This window comes from Oryx dammah, unplaced genomic scaffold, assembly GCF_014754425.2.
Source record: "Oryx dammah isolate SB20612 unplaced genomic scaffold, SCBI_Odam_1.1 HiC_scaffold_2, whole genome shotgun sequence".
In the NCBI taxonomy this organism is placed as follows: Eukaryota; Metazoa; Chordata; class Mammalia; order Artiodactyla; family Bovidae; genus Oryx; species Oryx dammah.
In genome coordinates this window covers 165424887-165440382 of record NW_024070186.1, presented here as the reverse complement: position 1 = coordinate 165440382, position 15496 = coordinate 165424887, and positions in this window count along the sequence as shown.

Below are 15496 nucleotides of genomic sequence, written 5' to 3'. Positions count from 1 at the left end.
ATAGAGAGAAAAAAAACCTGTCAAGGACTATTTCACAATGTCTAGATGATACAGCTGTGATGGGCACATTTCTTTTTTTCTGTTTTCCTTTAGGAAAACACATCTTCAATGTTGTTATGGCTTCTGTGACTGAACACAGGTAGGGAGGTCTGGTTCACTTCCTTCTCCATTCTCCTTCTCCAAGGATTCTTTCTCTTTTTAAAATCTCTTTTGTTTAACATTCAGTGAATCATCTTCCTCTGTTGTCTGGGTGAAGGTTTGGCAGCCTTATATGAAGGAAGGTATTGTTGGACTCAAGAAGATCTGGAAATCTGTTGTACAGACGAGTCCTTTCCCTCCAACACATAACCCTCCCCCACCCCAACGCATTTTTGGTTGGCTGGCTGGAGAAGATGTTTATAAAAAGGGCACAATTAACATGGCAGGTGCCTTTGTTCCATGCAAATAAAAACAGCAGAGAAAACAGACATATAATTACTCAGGCTTTTTTGGTGCTTGAATGTTACTAGTGCTGATATTAAGTAAAGAACATGCCACCAAATTGTACTCTGAGTGTGGGGGGGTGATTCACGTTCAGCTGGTGGAGATGTGGCCTTTTGGGGGAATGTGGAAAGTGGACTTGAATATTTTTAAAATAGAAAATAAAAGATTAAATAGAGATAAATAGGAAAAAAAAGATTAACCCCCTTTATACCTAGAGGGGCTTCCCTGGTAGCCCAGCTGGTAAAGAATCTGCCTGCAATGCAAAAGACCCTGGTTCAATTCCTGGTTTGGGAAGATCCCCTGGAGAAAGGATAGGCTACCCACTCCAGTATTCTTGGGCTTCCCTGGTGGCTCAGACAGTAAACAATCTGCTTGCAATTGCCGGAGACCTGGGCTCGATCCCTGGGTTGGGAAGATCCCCTGGAGAAGCACATGGCAACCCACTCCAGTATTCTTGCCTGGAGAATCCTCATGGACAGAGGAGCCTGGTGGGTGCAGTTCTTGGGGTCACAAAGAGTCAGACATGACTGGCGACTAAACACATAGCAGACTGATGCCTAGACAGCATATTAAAAAGCAGAGACATCCCTTTGCCCACAAAAGTCTGTCTAGTCAAAGCCAGTAGTTATGTACAGATGTGCGAGTTGGACCATAAAGAAGGCTGAGTGTTGCAGAACTGAGGCTTTGGAACTTTGGTGTTGGAGAAGACTCTTGAGTGTCCCTTGGACATCAAGGAGATCAAACCAGTCAATCTTGAAATCAACCCTGAATATTCATTGGAAAGATTGATGCTGAAACTAAAGCTCCAATACTTTGGCCACCTGATGCGAAGAACTGACTCATTGGAAAAACCCCTGATGCTGGGAAAGATTGAAGGTGGGAGGAGAAGGGGATGAAAAGATGAGATGGTTGGATGACATCACTCACTCAATGGGCATGAGTTTGGGCAGACTCCAGGAGATAGTGGAGGACAGGAAAGCCTGGCATGCTGCAGTTCATGGGGTCACAAAGAGTCAGGCATGACTGAGTGACTGAACAACAATCTCTTGATAACACATGGTGGGTCCTTTGCATCTTCCCTTGCAGTAATCTTCCCAGGACCACTCTCTGTGAGGCCCACCCCTTCTCACTTGGATAAGTGACATTTTATTTTCTCTCCTATAAACTCTCACTGTCACCCCTTGCTTCTGTCCCTTGTCTCTTCCCACTCATCTGATAAAGTAGGGAAGAGACAAACTGAGCCCATATCTGTCACTCATACCCTATAAAAACAGACAATGGGGAAGAAGGATCTTCTTCAGCCCTACAATGCCGAGTCCAGGTATATTTCTCCATGGACTGCCAAGTGCACAAGGAAAGCAATTGCTGGCCCTTCTGCCTATGAAATTCTACCTGCATCAAAAGATGCCTCTGGCCTTGCCTGAGCCAGGCAGTTGGCCCAAGTGCACAGAGCACATATTTCAAGTGAGATCATCTATATCGTTAAAGCATGTTTCGACCTGTAGGTGACATATCGTGGCTGACACAGACAAGGCTCTATTTTTCTTATGTAACAGGAAGTTCAGCAGTACAGGAGCAGCTGCTGTTCATTCTGTGGCCTGATTAGGCCAAGGGCTGGGGTCTTTGTGATTCTCTGAGTCTTTCTTTCATGATTGTTATCTCCCATTCTCAACTGGTTGCTTGGGATCTAGGGTTCTTGTCCATATTCAAGGCTGAAAAAGTGGGGAGAGAAGTACGACTGAACTTCACCTTGTCTTCTTTTCTCAGGAAAGCAATTCTCAACCCAAAGAGGCTGGGGAATGAGTCAAGTTTTCCAGGCTCTATAGCAAGAAGAAGCAAGGCTCTGGATGATACAGCTAGGAAGGAGCCAGCCAGCCGTTGGTGTCATCCTTGGTACATCCTCCAAATGAAGTGAAAGTCCATGTTCTTCCTACCATGTGGATAGGAAGAACATGAAGCCTAGAGTTCATCTTTTTTTTTTTTTTTCAACTGAAGTATAATTGATTTAAATGACATGTTAGTTTTGAGTGTACAGCAAAGTGATTCTCATATATATATATATATATATATATATATATGTATGTATATATGAAGGAAATGGCAACCCACTCCAGTACTCTTGCCTGGAAAATCTCACGGATGGAGGATCCTGGTAGGCTACAGTCCATGGGGTCGCAAAGAGTTGGACACAACTGAGCGACTTCACTTTCACTTTCATATATATATATATATATATATTTTTTTTTTTTTTTTTCAGATTCCTTTCTCCTAAAGGTTATTACAAGCCTGGAGTTCTTGAGTTTAAGAGTATCGGGTGTTCTAAGAAGGTTGAAGATGTTTAACTCTCTTCTGCTTGGGTCAGTTTGGGTTCTCTGAGAAGCAGATGTCAAGATAGAACTAGATGTGCAAGAGATTTATTGGCAGGACAGGGGGTGCCTGTGAAGCATAAAGGAAAAAGAAACAGGAGTTGATGGGAAGAGACTTCAGACCATGATGTGACTCTGAGAGGGAAGGAAGGAGGGGTGGGGAGGGAGACCCTCAGCCTACCACAGGGCTTGGAGAAGGGCTCCACCCAGCCAGCGGAGATGATTCCTATTGGCAGAACCCTGTGATGGGCAGGAAGGGAGGGACACTGGTACCCCGGCCCTACTTGGTCATTGGCTGAGCACAATCCAGGAGAACACAGCCTCACCATGAGCACTAGGGGGAGATCCAAAGGTCGAGCTGAAGGTCATGAACCAACCATGCTCCTCACAGCAGGGTCTCCTACCAGGAGACGTGAACAGGGCATCCCCATGGCTGCCGTTCCAACCCCTCTCCTACACCACTACTGCCCCATCGTTTATGATACCAAAACTGTTTGTAATCTCTCCCTTAAGTGCCAGTTTAGGGGAGCAGAAAATCAGGGATCCAGAGAGACAAAGAGGAAATGAGACTGAATCAGAAAAGCTTTAAAGGAGAGAGTGAGAACAAGCAAACAAGAATGAGTGATTTCAGCACAACTCACCTTTAATGTGTAATTTGGGAAAATAAAATTACATGTCAGAGCCTACTGTTGAATTAAATCGCATGTGGTGGCACCATGAGGTGTTCAAGGTGTTGAACCTCTGAAAGTCCTACTTTATTGACTGTACCTCTTTCTCTAACCCTAAATCATCTCTGCCAAAGGAAGACCAGCACACGAAAAGGCCCTGTGCTGGAAGGAAAGATGCAAAACCAAGTTGAAAAGGGCAGCCTTGACTAAAGAAGAATGTTTCTCCTTCTCCCTGTGAGCCCTGGAGAGGATTTCATCTTTATCCTGAGATGGGTGGAAGACACTAGAAGGTTTTGAGCAGCAACAGGCTGTGATGGAGCATTTTTAAGGCTTCTCAGCCCCTGAAAGATGCATGGAGAAAAGATTGGAAGAAGCAGGCATGCACTTGAGAGACCAGTGACAGCATCCCAGACGAAAGTCAATGATGGGACCCACTACTTGCACTTTGATGACTTAAAAAAAAAAAAAGACTACTCTGGTGGTTCAGTGGTTAAGAATCTGCTTGCAAAGTGGAGGATGTGGGCTCGATCCCTGGTTGGGGTGTAAGATCCCACATGCCTCGGGACAACTAAGCCCATGTGTCAACTACGGGGCCTGCACAACCCAACTAGAGAGCCCACGTGCTGCATCGAAGACCTGATGCAGCCAAATAGATAAATTAAAAAAAGAAAACCCAGTCTTTCTCTCCCTCCTGCCCCACAAACAGGCTGCAGCGAGCATGGCTTTTCTTGGAACAAAGCCTACAGTTGTCTCTCTGCACAGGAGCCAGCCCCGGATAAGCAGAGGACAGTAAATATCAGAATCTGACAATCTTCAAAGACATTAAATCCCCAGCCCCAGAACTAGCTGCAGCTCCATATGCGAGAAGACAGGAGAATAATTTTCTTTAACCTGGAGCAGACATGAAGTGTGAGGGCAAATCTCAGCACAAGTACTTGGCAACTGAGGTCAGGTACATATAAGGAGAAGAGAGATGGTCACGACTGAGGGACAGCTCTGGGCTCCGTATGTGTGTTCATTTCATCCTCTCATCGATCATGCAAGGAAGCTCTTATTCTCCCATTTCACAGGTGAGTTAACTGAGGCCGGGCCCTGAATGCTTTGACTAAGAGGAGGAGCAGTTATGGCCAGACTGCCTTGTCATTGATCTCTGAGTCTGATTTCTGTCCTTAGCCTCAGTGCTAGATAAATCCTTTCATAAGGGTGGAGCTCCAGGGAAAGCCCCTTTCCCATGATCAAAGCACAGAACTCAGACTTCCGTGGTGGTCCAGTGGCTAAGACTCTAAGCTCTCAATGCTGGGGGCCCAGGTTGGATTCCTGGTCAGGGAACCAGATCCCACATGCCTCAGCTAAAAATCTTGTGTGCCACAACTAAGATGAGACACAGCCAAATAAATATTAAAAACAAACAAAAAACACAAGTCTCCCTGGACTCCAAAGAGGATCAGAGACTAACATGCAGTCACACCCACCATACACACGAGCCTGAGCTCAAGATGCTTTGACTGTCCTCGCTGCGGGTGGGGCAGATCAGTCAGCCCTAAGCGATCGCCTCCCTACTTCCTCGCTTCATGGGTTGTCACCCGAGCCTGGCACACCTGACTGCTTGTGTTGGCTTGGGCTTCCCTGGTAGCTCAGACAGTATAGTTTCCTGCCTATAATGCAGGAAACCTGGGTTCGATTCCTGGGTCAGGAAAATCCCCTGGAGAAGGGAATGGTAACCCACTCCAGTGTTGCCTGGAGAATTCCATGGACCGAGGACCCAGGCGAGCTACAGTCCATGGGGTTGCAATGAGTCGGACACGACTGAGCAAGTAACACTTCACTTCTTCTCAAGATGCCTTAATGGAGGCGCTGTGATTATTACTCCAATTTAACAGATGAAGAAATGGTTCACAGAGGTAAAGTTACAGGAGAACAAAGCTGCTAAGAACAGATTTGAGCCAGTGCTGCCTTATCCGGTGTTAAAGAAGCCACCTGCCATTGTAGGGATGCAGGAGAATTGGATTCGATCCCTGGGTTGGACAGATCCCCTGGAGAAGGAAATGGCAGCCCACTCCAGTATTCTTGCCTGGAGAAGCCCATGGACAGAGGAGCCTGGTGGACTACAGTCCATGCGGCTGCAAAGAGTCAGACTCAACTGAGTACACATGCATCTGTCTTATTCTACCCAGGCTGAGATCAGGCATTGAGTGCAGGTACCATGGTTGGAAATCTCAAACTGCTCTTTTATAATTTGCATATCAAAATGATGAGTGACGTGACAATTAAGGAATACATCATTCTTATGTTTTCTTGTTATCTCTCTCTCCTTGTCCAATTTACCCAAAAACTTCATTGATTCTTTTTTTTTTTTTTTTTTGGCTGCGCTGGGTCTTCATGGCTGTGCTTGGACTTTCTCTAGTTGTGGAGATAGGGGGCTGCTCTCCAGTTGCAATGTGCTGGATTCTATTGCAGTGGCTTCTCTTGTCGCAGAGCACAGACCCTAAAGCACACAGACTTTGATAGTTGTAGCACATGGGCTTAGCTGCTCCATGGTGTGTGGAATCTTCCCAGACCAAGGATCAAAAGCGAGTCCCCTGCCTTGGCAGGCAGATTCTTAAACACTGGACCACCAGGGAAGTCCTTATTGATTCTTTTCTAAAGCATAAAGTGAATCCAACCATTTCTACCACCTCCAGTGCTCACACTCTGGCCCCAAACCCCTTTGTCTTGCCGGGCTGATTGCCAAATCCTCCTAACTGGTTCATACACTCCCATCCTTGTCCCAGCCCCAAGACACACAGCAACCAGAATGGTCCATCAAGAAAAAATCAGGTCCTATTACTCACCTGTGCAAACCCCAGCTCACTCAGGATAAATCCCAGTCCTTCACAATGGCCCACAAAGTTCTACATATCTGACCACCTCCCATTTCCTTTCTGAGCTCATCTTTTCCCCTGAACCCCAACCATGCTCGTGCCTCAGGACCTTTGCACACGCCCTTCTCTAGATTACTCTTCCTCCAGAATTCTGCAGGCCTTGCTTCCATGTCTCTTTCAGGTCTCTACTCACTGCCATCTAGTCAGAAAGTCCTTCCTACATAAGGGGAAGGGAAGGGAAAATGTACCAGCTACTATGTACCAGCATAGCAGCTACGAGGGTTGTCTGACTCAGAGAACCCTGGATCTAATTCCTGGCTCTGCCAGTTGCTGACTAGGTAGCCTGGAGGAGGCGGGTCATCCATCCACTCTTAGCTGTAGCATTTTCACCTACTCAGTGTTCCTGACCACAGGACTATCACACCAGGATGTGCTGGGGGCAAGATGCAAGATGCTTCCAAGTGTCTGACACCTGAGAAGTGGCAACAAACTTTAGTTATTCAGATTGTTGTATCACGTGACCTCCCTGAGATGCTGAAATTGCCTATTCCCTGAAGCACCATCAAGACTACTTCCAAACCTAGTATTTTCAGAGATGAGGTAATGAGTGTGCTGAGAGGAATTCCATTAGGCAGAAAAATCCAGGAACTGGCCTAAATGAATATTCTTCTCTAATGTCGTTTTTGACCTTCTCTACTTAAACTTTGAAATGATACATTATATGGAGGCTTCATCTGAGTCAAGTGGACAGCAACCGTCCCCATGCCTTTATCTCTGATTCTAGCTTTTGGCGCATGTGTGCTGTGCGTGCGAAGTCGCTAAGTGTCCGACTCTTTTACACCCCGTGGACTGGAGCTCTCCAGACTCCTCTGTCCTTGGGGATTCTCCAGGCAAGAATATTGGAGTGGGTTGCCATGCCCTCCTCTAGGGGATCTTCCTGATCCAGGGGTCGAACCCGCATCTCTTATGTCTCCTGCATTGGCAGGCAGGTTCTTTACCACCTGGGAAGACTTTGGTGGCTCAGAGTAATTCTGGGAGCATTAGTCTCTGATAAGAAGATGATAAATGCATAGACTGTGTGTAAATAGTATTGGGGCTTGAAAGCTCTTGGAAAAAAGGTAGCTGGGAGTATTTGTGGTACAGATGCTTGGTTGGATGCGTCTGTGCTCAGTTGCTCAGTCGTGTCCGACTCTTTGAGACCCCATGGACTGTAGTCCTCCAGGCTCTGCTGTCCTTGGGGATTCTCCAGGCAAGAATACTGGAGTGGGTTGCCATGCTCTCCTCCAGGGCATCTTCCCGACCCAGGGATCAGACCTGAGTCTCATGCACTGGCAGGCAGACTTTTCACCACTAGTGCCCCCTGGGAAGCCCTGGTTGGATGAATTCTTGTCAAAGAATCCAGTGAGTAAGGCCCAGAGAATTAACACAGATTGCACATGCCTTTCCTTCTCTCACAGACACCCCACACATACCCTGGGAGTTAGCGCTCACACTCAGGCTGAGAGCCCTGAACTTGTATTCATCACTTTGATAAAGGAGGTATTTCTCATCTTCTGAGTCTGCTTTACTTGTCCACTATAATCACCATCATCTGGGTAAAAAGCAAATTACAGAACATCTCATTATATAATCCCATTTCTGAAAGTACAGAGGTATATGTTTCTTTAAGCCTTAGAAAGATATCTGAAAATGTGTTCTTTAAAATATTGAGATTGAGTAATGAGCTATTTAAGACTACTGGGAATTTCAATGAGTTTTTTTGTCTTTTCCTTCTTTCTTGTATTATTTGAAGTTTCTAAAATCCCCACAAATATTCTATGTAATAAAAAAATAAACAAATGAAGCTGTTTTCACTTCCAAAGAATCCCTGAATCTAAATTCTAGCTTTAGTAGCTGTGTGGCTTTGGGAAGGTTTCTTAACCTCTCTGATCCTCAATTGCATCATCTTTTGTATGGGGTTAATAACAGTACCTGCCTCACAGAGAAGTTGCATAGTTAAAATAGTTAAAATATGTCAAACACAACTGACAAAGCAAATTCTGCATTATCTATGATGCTATTTTTCAAGAAACACATTAGAAGCTGCCTGAATTAGACTCAAGATTGAGTTAAATTATGATAACAAGAGATTACCTTTTAGATGGCCCATAATTTGAGGAGCTATGCATAGCCTCCTAGTAATTGTAAGAAGCTGGAGCAATGTAATTTTTCTCCCATTTTCTCAGAAAGAGTCACCTAAGAAACTCTTATAGAATTCTTGGAAGATAAAACAAGCTGTGCAGATTCTGAAGCAAGATAAAGGAGAAAAAAATCACAGAAAATACAGAAGGTAGCAAGGTTGGGACAGAAATGTGGTTTGTTTTTCATTATAACTGCAGCAGGAATTAATCAGCGTGACACCGAGTGGCGATGCTGTTCTTTCTCAAAAGACAGGAGCTTAGTGAAGCCTAGACAAGGGAGCTGATAACACCAAATGTGTGTTCGCATGTGCGTACACACACACCACTCACTCTTCCTAAGCTCAAGTCTAACAAATTAGCCCAAATGGACTTCCAGAAATAATTGGACCACCCTTGGGTTGGCATGAATCCACCTTAAAAAAAAAAAAAACAAAACTGGAAATATTAGCACAAGAATCAGGCTTCTGGTTAACAGGCAGGTCTGCAAGATATAAAGTGAGAGGATATAAGAAATGCGACCCCTAAGCTGGCACACCTGGAAGACCTTCCCCAGTCTTCTGGCAACTTCCAGAAAGCTAGCTGAAATCCCAAATTCCTGGGTATAAAGCTTGGCTCCACCCCTTCCAGCTTTGTGATTTTGGTCAGACTCATTGAGCCTTGGGCTTCCCTGGTGGCTCAGTGGTAAAGAATCCGCTGGCCAATGCAAGAGGCACAGATTTGATCTCTGGGTCAAGAAGATTCCCTGGAGGAGGGCATGGCAACTCCCTCCAGGATTCCTGCTTGGAGTATCCCATGGACAGAGGAGCCTGGTGGGCTACAGTCCATGGGGTAGCAAAGAGTCAGACACAACTGAACCACTAAATAACAACATAGAGCCTAAGAGCCCTAATTTATCAAACAGGCTTCTCTAAGAGTAATGAGAATGTGATCATGGACCACACATAGCTTCTTAGAGAAAGGGCTCACATTCAGTAGCTGAGTAATTCCACATTCGTATACATTTATTTATTTGTGATGGTGTTGCCAAAATCTTGACTTTCTGTGTACCAATGCCAAACGGAAATATGGAGACGGAGTAATGGAGGAGAAAGAGTGGCTTTAGTACTTTGCCAGGCAAAGGGGGGGACACAGGAAGCTAACCCCTTGAGAACTATGCCTCTCCATGCCCACCCCGGTGAGTTCAGTTCAGTTCAGTCTCTTGGTCGTGTCCGACTCCTTGCAACCCCATGGACTGCAGCACACCAGGCTTCCCTGTCCATCACCGACTTCCAGAGACTGCTCAAACTCGTGCCCATCAAGTTGGGTGATGCCATCCAACCATCTCATCCTCTGTTGTCCCCTTCTCCTCCTGCCTTTGATCTTTCCCAGCATCTTTTCCAGTGATTCGGTTCTTTGCATCAGGTGGCCAAAGGATTGGAGCTTCAGCTTCAGCATCAGTCCTTCCAATGAATATTCAGGACTGATTTCCTTTAGGATGGACTGGTTTGATCTCCTTGCAGTCCAAGAGACTCTCAAGAGTCTTCTCCCAACACCCTAGTTCAAAAGCATCAATTCTTCGGTGCTCAGCTTTCTTTATGGTCTGACTCTCATATCCATACACCCCAGTGAGTAGGGAAAGGTTACATAGTCATGCAGGAGTATGTGATAAGGATCAAGGCAGCAACAGTCTTGATTCTTTTTTCTGCAGTTTCAAAAGGGTGGGGTTGCTGACAAGATTAGGGAGTGTCCTAGGTGCAGGGTCCTAGGTGGGAGGTCTCCTAATTTTGATGAGCTTCTGCCTCAGATGGTTTCCTGACTGCTTCTCCTCTGATTAGCAACTGTTCTGCCCTTTGGAAATCAGAGAAGGCCATGGAGGATGGCGTCTTGCCTACATGGATTGGGGGACAACAAGGCCTCCGTGCCCAAGAGTCCCAAGGGAGCATACTCGGCATCAATTGCTTGTTCTATGCCATCCACGTGTTTCTCCTCGTGTTTGCTTCCTGAAGCTGAATTCTATAAATTTTGTCTTTGTCTTGAGGATGCCTCTGCCTCCCAGTTCAGTCCTTAAGACAGCCTCAGATGATTTTGCCTGGATAAGATCTCAGGAACCTTCCCCGAGGCTGTCAGTTTCCTCCAGATAATGCAATGAATATTTCAAACTGGACTTGTGGTCAAAACTCAACACCTTTCTAACACCTGAAATGCTCGATTGAGCTGAGCATCATTTGCCTAGGAGGCCACGAATTCGCATTCTTACTGCAAATCCATTTACTGACTATCTTTGCTGCAATGCAGTCAGGAAGAAGAAAACTGCAGACAATAGAGAAAGATTCATTCAGTTCCTATGGCTCATGCAGCAAATGACCACAGACACGATGGCTTAAAACAGAAATATATTCCCCAGCAGTTCTGAAGGCTGGAAGTTCAAAAATCACTATCACGAGGCTGAAATCAGGAGAAGGAAATGGCAACCCACTCCAGTGTTCTTGCCTGGAGTGGAGATGGGGGAGCCTGGTGGGCTGCCGTCTATGGGGTCGCACAGCGTCGGACACGACTGAAGCGACTTAGCAGCAGCAGCAGGCTGAAATCAAGGCCTTGCACTCTCCAGAGGTTCTGGGGCATTCCTTTAGGGCATTCCCTTCCTGCCTCTTCCGGCTTCTGGTGGTGCTGGTGTCCCCTGGCTTGCAACTGCCTCACTCCCATCTTCAAGGTCAGTTCTGTAAGTTCAGTCGCTCAGTTGTGTCCAACTCTTTGCGACCCCATGCCAGGCTTCCCTGTCCATCACCAACTCCTGGAGCTTACTCAAACTCATGTTCATCGAGTTGGTGATGCCATGCAACCATCTCATCCTCTGTAGTCCCCTTCTCCTGCTGCCTTCAATCTTTCCCAGCATCAGGGTCTTTTCCAAGGAGTCAGTTCTTCACATCAAGTGGACAAAGCATTGGACTTTCAGCTTCAGCATCAGTCCTTCCAGTGAATCTTCAGGACTGATTTCCTTTAGGACTGAGCATCTTCAAATCTCTCTTTGCCTCCTTGTTCACACTGCCCCCTCCTCTCCTGTGTGTCTGTGTTCTCCCCTCTTGTGGATCTCTTATAGGACCCACTGGAATAATTCAGGATAATCTCCTTATCATTGCTGCTGCTAAGTTGCTTCAGCTGTGTCCGGCTCTGTGCGACCCCATAGACGGCAGCCCACCAGGCTCCCCCATCCCTGGGATTCTCCAGGCAAGAACACTGGAGGGGGTTGCCATTTCCTTCTCCAATGCATGAAAGTGAAAAGTGAAAGTGAAGTCACATAGTCGTGTCCGACTCAGTGACCCCATGGACTGCAGCCCACCAGGCTCCTCCATCCATGGGATTTTCCAGGCAAAAGTACTGAAGTGGAGTGCCATTGCCTTCTCATTAGCGCATGTGCTAAATCACTTCAGTTGTGTCTGACTCTTTGCGACCTGGTGGACTGTAGCCTGCCAGGCTTCTCCATCCATGGGATTCTCCAGGCAAGAATACTGGAGGGGGTTGCCATGCCCTTCTCCAGGGGATCTTCTCGAAGCAGGAATCGAACCCATGTCTGCTGCATCACCTGAATTGGCAGGCAGATTCTTTACCACTGAGTCACTGGGGAAGCCCCCCCTCCTCTATCATGAGACTCTTAAATCACAGCTGGAAAGATCTTTTTCCCAAATAAGTTCACATAGATCAGACATGCAGATGACACCACCCTTATGGCAGAAAGTGAAGAGGAACTAAAAACCCTCTTGATGAAAGTGAAGGAGGAGAGTGAAAAAGTTGGCTTAAAGCTCAACATTCAGAAAACTAAGATCATGGCATCTGGTCCCATGACTTCATGGCAAATAGATGGGGAAACAGTGGAAACATTGTCAGACTTTATTTTGGGGGGCTCCAAAATCACTGCAGATAGTGATTGCAGCCATGAAATTAAAAGACACTTACTCCTTGGAAGCAAAGTTATGACCAACCTAGATAGTATATTGAAAAGCAGAGACATTACTTTGCCATCCAAGGTCCATCTAGTCACAGCTATGGTTTTTCCAGTGGTCATGTATGATGTGAAAGTTGGACTGTGAAGAAGGCTGAGCACCGAAGAATTGATGCTTTTGAACTGTGGTGTTGGAGAAGACTCTTGAGAGTCCCTTGGACTGCAAGGAGATCCAACCAGTCCATCCCAAAGGAGATCAGTCCTGGGTGTTCATTGGAAGGATTGATGTTGAAGCTGAAACTCCAATACTGTGGCCACCTCATGCAAAGAGATGACTCATTGGGAAAGACCCTAATTCTGGGAGGGATTGGGGGCAGGAGGAGAAGGGGACGACAGAGGATGAGATGGCTGGATGGCATCACCGACTTGATGGACATGGGTTTGAGTAGACTCTGGGAGTTGGTGATGGACAGGGAGGCCTAGTATGCTGCGATTCATGGAGTCGCAAAGAGTCAGACACGACTGAGTGACTGAACTGAACTGAACTGAAACAGGTTCAATGGATTAGGACCTGTTATCTTTAGGGGACATTATTCAGTCCGTTACAGTGGATTCCATGAGGCACCAGATGAGCTGGAAAAAGTGAAAGTGTTAGTCGCTCAATCCTGTCTGACTCTTTGTGATCCTATAAACTGTAGCCCCCCAGGCTGCTCTGTCCACGGGATTTTCTAGGCAAGAACACTGGAGTGAGTAGCCATTCCCTTCTCCAGGGGATCTTCCTGATCCAGGGACTGAATCCAGGTCTCCTGCAGTGCAGCCAGATTCTTTACCATCTAAGCCACCAGGGAAGCCTAGATGAGATGGAAGTTAGCATCTATTATGTACCTTCTGTGGGGCTTCCCAAGTGGCGCAGTGATAAAGAATCCTCCTGCCAATGCAGATAGACATAAGAGATGCAGGTTCAATCCCTGGGTTGGGAACATCCCCTGGAGAAGGAAATGGCAACCCACTCCAGTATTTTTGCCTAGAAAATCCCATGGACAGAGGAGCCTGGTGGGTTACAGTCCACTGGGTTGCAAAGAGTCGGACACGACTGAGTGACTTAGCACATGCCTGCACCTACTATATGCTGGATGCTTGCCTCAAAGCAGCCCTCTGTGCTAAATATAATTTCCATTGTATTGATGCTGTCTGCACTTAAAAAGCAATAAAACAGACTTAGAATAGTAGCAGCATTTGTTTTTTTCATTACATGTGAGGTGGTAATTAATCAGCCTGGCACAGAGCACAGTTTTTCCTGTTTGTATCACCTGTCCCCTCATCCTGAAACTGGCTAATACTTTCTTGTCTTTCAAGCTGCAGTTCAATCCAGTCTCCAGAGGGGGTCTTCCCTAAATCCTGTGATGATCAATGACCCTTCTATGGGGCCCCTGATACCTGGCTTGTCTGTGCTCTGATGGATGACTCACTTTCTCTCCAGATACTTCCTCTGAGGAGGGATTCCTGCAACTCATACGGACAACACAACAACCATTTTCAAAAGTGACAAGACTGGAACTCAGAAAAATTTGTATTATTTGAGATCATACATCCAAACTTTTTTTCCTTAAATGAATCCATCCTCCTTTGGGGGCTTCCCAGGTGGTGCTGCCAATGCCCAAGATGTAAGAGACACAGGTTCGATCCCTGGATAGGGAAGATCCCCTGGAGGAGGGCATGGCAACCCACTCCACTGTTCCGGCCTGGAGAATCCCATGGACAGAGGAGCCTGGCGGGCTGCAGTCCATAGGGTTGCACAGAGTCAGACAAGACTGAAGCAACTTACCAACCAACCCGCCTTTCAGAAAATTAAAACAGTGCAGAAATCTCTGACCTCCAGAGTTAAGAACATCACCTTCCAGACCTCTTATTATTTTACATGAATATAAATGTATCCATAAAACATATAGTATCATCTGTGATTTTTTACATAAATGGCATCATGCTGAACATATTCTTAGGTAACTCAAATTTTTACTCAATAAATATGTTTTTGGATTTACCTCTCCAGCTGCTGTAAATTCGGGCTTGCCAGGTGGCTCAGTGGTAAAGAATCCTCCTGCAATTCAGGAGATGTGGGTTCAATCCCTGGATTGGGAAGATCCCCTGTAGAAGGGAATGGCATCCCCTTGCCTGGGAAATCCCATGGATGGAGGAGCCTGGCGGACTACAGTCCATGGAGTCACAAGAGTTGGACATGACTATGCACACACACACATGCAGAAAGCCCCTCAACTTTGTTAATATGCCTTTAGCAGTGACCTCATGACCAAACCCCATCATTTCTGTTCACTTCCAAGCTACATGCTACTGAAACCCCCTCTGCCCCATTACTGCTGCCTGGTGTCCATCTTTTCTTCCCCAGACAAGAGCAATACCATCCTCATTCCTCTTTCTCTTTCTGCTCAACCCGACCCCGACCCCAGATCTGTCTGACTGATCCCCTGAGCAATTTCAAAATTCCTGCCTGACCTTTTCACTCTTCCTTGGCTTGAAATAGGCCACAGCTGCCCATGGCTCTTGAGACGGTATCAGAATCCTGGACATGTACTGTGAAGCCCTGTGGCATTTGGCCTCGACACCTCTCCAGTGTCAGCTCACATCTCCCCTCACTCCTATCACACATGCCTTCTTTGGTCTCACGTGCCACAGGGCCTTTGCACAGTTCTCTTTGGCTGGAGTACCCATCACTCTTCCCCTTGAACTAGCTTACTGCTACTCAGCCATTTTCATATTATTTCAGAGTCACCTTCACACAGAAGCTTTTTTTTTTTCAAGTGGATCCTTTTTTAAAGGTCTTTATTGAATTTGTTACAATGGTGTTTCTATTTTACATTTTGCTTTTTTGGTCACGAGTCATGTGGAATCTTAGCTCTGTGACCAGGGATTGAATCCACACTCCCTACACTGGAAGGTTAAGTCTTAACCACGGGACCACCAGGGAAGTACCTCTGCACAGAAGCTTTTGCAGAATCTCTTTATG